The sequence below is a fragment of the Petaurus breviceps genome, unplaced genomic scaffold (genome assembly GCF_028583685.1).
Source record: "Petaurus breviceps papuanus isolate PSGF00001 unplaced genomic scaffold, PetGlider_PUasm1.0 90752, whole genome shotgun sequence".
Taxonomy (NCBI): domain Eukaryota; kingdom Metazoa; phylum Chordata; class Mammalia; order Diprotodontia; family Petauridae; genus Petaurus; species Petaurus breviceps.
In genome coordinates this window covers 3,828,562-3,834,767 of record NW_027187336.1, presented here as the reverse complement: position 1 = coordinate 3,834,767, position 6,206 = coordinate 3,828,562, and the positions used below count along the sequence as shown (strand labels likewise).

The window sequence follows — 6,206 nt, the reverse complement described above, 5'->3', positions numbered from 1 at the left end:
TCAAGGGAAATTCAGGGGGAAAAATGGCATGTGGAGGTAGGTTTCCAGGACCCATACCATCAAAACAAGGAAAAGCTGTAGACATAGAACACCAGAAGTATAGCAAAGCATATCACAAATTTCATATTATCTTTTTGTACAATCCACACACATTTCTTGCCATTCTTTCAGACAAAAAGTATTTATAAAAGTAGATATTCTATGTATATATAAAAGTAGATATTCTGTGTATGTATATATAAAAGTAGATATTCTATGCCTGACAGTATGCTAAGCTAGAGGGGATTTTTTTAAGTTAAAAACCCCCCCAAAAACATAGTTACTATCCTCTAGCATTCTACATTCTAAAGTAGGAGAAGCTGTGGCTAGGTAGCACAGTGAATAGAGCACCAGCCCTGAAGTCAGGAGGACTTGAGTTCAAATGTGAACTCAGACACTTAACATTTACTAGTTGTGTGACTTTGGGCAAGTCACTTAACTCCAATTGCCTTCCAAAAAGCAAAAAGTAATAAAGTAGGAGATATTATCCAAAGAACTGTGTACATATGATATATATACAATATATAGAAGGTGATTTCAGAGAGTATGCACAAGGGGTAGGGGTGGGTGAGCCTTTGCATTTGAAAAGGCTCTTTGCAGAAGAAGGGAGGTGGGAGGTCTGGGTCTTACCAGGGGATACTAGGGAAGATGTTGGAGGGAAGAGCCTAGGAGCAATGTTGCAAAGAGTAAAATATCCCACTTTAGTAAGCTGTGGGTTTTCCCTCACATGATCTTTTCACAGTAAAACTAGAAGACTACCCATATTGGATGTGGAAGAGGAAATTCTAGGTCAGGTATAGTTATACTAGATTCATTCTGAGGTCTCTTGCAACTCTGAAATTATATTATTTTGTAAGTGCTGCACTGAAATAAATGGGTTATTAGAGGAGCCACCTTATTAAAGGTCTATTAACTGCTTTATCTCTCCATTGTGGACATTTAGATAAATGCTAGAGTATGCCATCCTTCAAACCTAGGCTCTGTACAAAACTTCTTCCACTATTCATCCTTCTCATGCTGTCAAAGCTCTCATACCTACAACCTCCTACTATGATTGGTGAGTTCTGTCCCAGAAACTTCATTTGAAGGAACACCCACACTAACCATGTTCTCTTCAAACCCAGCTTAGACCCATGGGTCTCCTCAGACTACTACATCTTGTCCTCAAACTATTACCTCCACACCTCTCATTTTATCTATTTTCCTCCCCTATTAGAATGTGTGTTCCTTGAGGGCAGGGACTATCTTTCTTTATGCTTTTCTTTGTACTTCTGGAGCTTAGTTTAAAGCCTGACATATTTGTTATTATTCAATTCTTTTAGTTCTATCCAACACTTGGAACCCCATTTGGGATTTTCTTGGCAAAGATGCTGGAGTGGTTTGCCATTTCCTTCTCCAATTCATGTGACAGATGAGGAAACTGAGGCAGACAGAATTAAAGGATTTGCCCAGGGTTACCAAGCCTGAATTTGAACTCAGATCTCCCTGACTCTAAGCTGAGCACTCTATCCACTCTGCCATTTAGCTGACATATAGTAAATGCTTAATAAATGCCTGCTTACTCACTCACTCTATGGGTCTGTCTGTCTATCTATCTATCTATCTATCTAACTTTTGGTGGGAACAAGAATATATCCATGAATGCAGGTAAATGAAGGAAAATCTATTATGATTTCAGAAAACCTTAAGAGAGGAAGAGTGTAAGGAACAAAATTATATAAAGTGCCTACTATGTTCTAGGAACTCTGATGAATGCTTTTACTAATATTATCTCATTAGATCCTCATTATAACCCTACAAGGTAGGTCCTATTCCTGTTCCTGTTTTACAATTAAGGAAATCGAAACAAATATACTTTAATTGATTTACTCAGGGTTAGACAGCTATTAAGTGTCCGCAAATTTGAACTCAGGACTTGCTAATTTTAAGTCCAGGTCTCTATCCACTATGCCACTAATTGCTACTTGGTTGGTTGTTGTCCTTCACTCTCTAAGGGACCAAAATGGCATCACTATGTTAGAGTCAAGATGCAGAGTTCCTGACTGTAAATTATCAGACCAATACAAGCTTGGAATGCTCCACATCAGGTCAGGCACAAATGGTCCATGTGGACATTTGGGGTAGATTCTCTAAATTTTTGCATCTCACATTTCTTTTGAACTACTTCAATTCTGCTTTATTTCTAGAGCACAGTACCCTCTCTGATGAGGGCACACCACACTGGACAGTCCTGTGTCAGTGTCTCCCATGTCATGCAATTAATTTCTAATTTCTTAAGAAAGACCTTGAGAGTGTCCTTGTTTCACTTTTTCTGACCATCTTGTGAGTATTTGACTTGTGTTAGCTTTCCGTAAAATAGCCTTTCAGGCTAGCATACATTTGACATTTGAACAATGATTTAGCCAAACAGTAGGAGTTGAGCTCCCTACAGTAGAGTTTTAATGCTTAGGAGTTTAGGTGAAGAAAGGACCTCAGTGGCTGGTACCTTATCATGTCATGTCAGGTGATCTTCAGAATCTTCCTAAGACAATTGCTATGAAAGTGATTCAGTTTCATGATATGGCACTGGTATACTGTCCAGTTTTCACAGGCATACAATAATGAGGTCAGTACAACTGCTCTGTAGACCTTCAGTTTGGTAGTCAATCTAACACTTCTTACTTCTTGCCTCCCTCACATTTCTTCGGAGTCTTCCAAACACTGAGCTAGCTCTGGCAATGTATGCAACAACCTCCTTATAAATTTGTACATTCCTGGAAGATATAGTGCCAAGGAAACTGAACTTATCCACGGTATTCAAAATTTCTGTAACCAATCATTCCATGTATGGCAGGAGTGGTGCTGGTTGATGGAGTAGCTGTTTTCTTAGTGTTGATTGTTAGTCCAAAATTAGTACAAGCAGCAGAGAAATGGTCCATACTTTGTTGCATCTCAGCTTCATCCTCATTGAAGGTATTTGACAACATGGCTGAAAACATCATGCTAAAAAAGCATAGGCAGAAGCACAGAGCCCTGTTTCCCTCCATTGGTGACTGGGAAAGCACAAGAGCATTGTCCATTATCCAGAATCCAGAAATCTTGCTGTCATGAAATTGACATACAATACTGGTGAACTTCTCTGGGCAATCAAATTCTGAAACATTGGTTCACCCTGTTTCAACAGACCTTTCTGATGAAATTCTGTATTGTCTTGGACTGGAAAAAAATTTTCACTTCAAATTTTTGTGGGTTCTGCCACTCTAGAATTTGTTTAGAGTCATTATTTAATGGGATTTGGAGGGGATTTATTAAGCACTCAGGTGAGTGCCTTCACTGTGCCATCCTGACTCAGACTCTGCATCTACATTCATTAAGGAAATTGGTCTATAATTTTCCTTTTTTTAATAGTATTTTATGTTTTCCCCATTACATGTCAGCAAAACTTTTAGCATTCAATTTTACAAGATTTTAAGTTCCAAATTTTTCTCCTCTTCCCTTTCTGAAATTCCCTTTCTTTACCTTCTGAAAATGGTAGGCAGTTTGATATAATTTATACATGTGCTATAATGTTAAAATATTTCCATATTAGTCACAGTTGTGAAAGAAGAAACAGATTAAAAGGGGAAAATATAAGAAAGAATAAAGAAATAAAGAAAATTGCTTTGATCTACATTCTAAATCCACCATTTCTTTATCTGGGTATGGATAGCATTTTCCTTCCTGAGTCCTTTGTACTGGATTGGATCATTGTGTTGCTGAGAAGAGTTGTTATTCATAGTTAATCATAACAAAATAGGGCTGATATTCCATACAACAATATCCTGGTTCTGCTCTTTTCACTTTGCATCAGTTCATACACAAGTCTTTCCAAGTTTTTCTGAAATCTGCCTGTTCATCATTTTTTCTTGAACAAGAATATTCCATTACATTCATATACCCCAGCTTGTTCAGCCATTCCCCAATTGATGGACATACCCTCAATTTCCAAAACTTTGTCACCATGAAAAGGGCAGCTAAAATATTTTTGCAAATGTAGGTAGGTCTTTTAATCCTTTTGTATCATCTCTTTGGGATACAGATCTAGCATTGGTGTTGCTGGATCAAAGGTATGCACAGTTTGGTTGCCCTTTGGGTATAGTTCCAAATTGCTCTCCAGAATGGTTGGATCAGTTCACAATTCCACCAACGATGCCTTAGTGTGCCAATTTTCCTGCATCATCTCCAGCATTTGTCATTTTCCTTTTCTATTATATTAACCAATCTAATAGGTATGAGGTGGTACCTCAGAGCTCTTTTAATTTGCTTTTCTCTAATCAAAAGTGATTTAACACACTTTTTTTTTTTACAGGAGAATAATACTTTATTCATGAGCACAGGCCCCCATGTGTGTAGGATGTAGGAGGGTGGCTAGTTCCTCCAGGTAGCACAAACCCCTGGCCTCCTCCCCTAGGCTGGAAGCATCCTGGGAGTACTTGGCTTATGGGTCCCCAGTTCTTTCCTCAAGCTTGTTCCCACCTTCTCCCTTCAATTCTACATTTGCAGAGTAAAGAGCAAGAAACACAGTGAGAAGAAAGGGAAAGACCCAGGTAGGCAGGGCTGGAGGGCAGTGACATATCATAGCTGCTCCACTCCCTTAGAAATAATCTAGGGGCCTTCTGGAGACAGTGCACTGCTTCTGACACTCTTCTCCTGGCAGATGCAGAAACTTCTCCCAGAGTTCTTCCCATGCAGTGGAGTGGAACCTCCCTGACTGCTCCCTCTCCCTGGGGACTAGGGGCCTTCTCTGCTGCTCCTTCCTCCATCCCTTCCTAAGGGATACGTGTGCCAGCCCCCCAGTTTCTCTGTCCTCAGTTCCCCTCACACTCAGGTAGGTTCTCTCGTTGCCCCCAACTCTCCCCACACCAGATGCCAGCTTGAAGCCCGGGCCACAGCCCTCGCAGATGTAAAAGCCTCTGTAAGTGGGCTCGCCGGTGCTGGATGAAGTGGGAGCTGAGGCGGAAGCAGCGCCCACACTCAGGGTAGGGGTAGGGCCGCTCCCCCATGTGGGTGCGCCTGTGCCTTGCCAAGCAGGATCTGCTCCCAAAGCCGCGCCCACAGTCTGGGCAGGTGTAGGGCTTCTCACCAGTGTGCACTCGAAGATGCTGGGCATAGTTGGAGCTCTGGGCAAAGAGGCGCCCACACTGAGGGCAGGCATAGGGCTTCTCACCCGTGTGCTGGTGGTGCTGCCTCAAGTTGGAGGCGGCTGAAAAGTATTTTTCAAACTCGGGACAGGCATAGGGCCGCTCACCCGTGTGGATGCGGCCATGCTTGGTGAGCGCAGATTTCTGGGAGAAGCGGCGCCCACACTCTGGGTAAGAAAACGGGCGCTGGCCAGCGTGGGTGCATGCATGTTTGGCTGGGGTGGAGTGGCGGGCGAAGGCACGGCCACATTCAGAACAGGCGTGGGGCCTGGCTGGCTGCTGGAGGCTCAGGGGCTGTGCCTGGGATCTACTTGCCATCTATTGGAATCTTCAACTTGACCACTTCATATTTCTCCTCACCCTCTTCTTCCTCTCCCTTCACCAGCAGCACCATCTCTTCTTGCATCTTTCTCTTGTCCTCCTCCTCCTCCTCCTCCTCTTCCTCCTCCTCTTTGATTGTATTGTTTTTGTTGTACAAAGGATTTTTTTAAATTTAACATGATCAAAATTATCTATTTTACATTTTTGTAATGCTCTCTCTCCCTTATTTTGTCATGAATTCTTCCCCTCCCCATAGATCTGACAGGTAGATTATTCCTTTCTCTTTTAATTTGCCTATGGTGTCACCATAATATTTTTGCTTTTATGCTTTTTATTGTGAGGTTTTTATGCCCTAATACATAGTCAGTTTTTGTGTGGGTGCCATGTACTGCTGAGAAAATAGTATCTTTTCTTTCTCCATTCAGCTTTTTCAAGTTGACTCTCATATCTAACTTTTCTAAAATTTTATTCACCTCCTTAACTTCTTTTTTACTTATTTTGTGGTAAAATGTATATAGTTCTGAGAAGAGGAGATTGAAGTCCCCCACTAGTATAGTTTTGCTTTTTCTTCTTACAACTATACCATTCAGTGCATATATGTTTACTCTTGATATTTCTTCATTATCTATGGTACCTTTTAATCAAGACATAGTTTTCTTCCTTATCTTTTTAATTCAATCAATTTTT

General features: G+C 41.1%; 1 pseudogene; it reads right to left on the bottom strand.

Moving 5' to 3' along the window:
- Nucleotides 1-4,865: 4,865 nt before the first annotated feature.
- Nucleotides 4,866-5,655, bottom strand: LOC138146139 (zinc finger protein 771 pseudogene; annotated as a pseudogene).
- Between the last annotated feature and the right edge of the window lie 551 nt (nucleotides 5,656-6,206).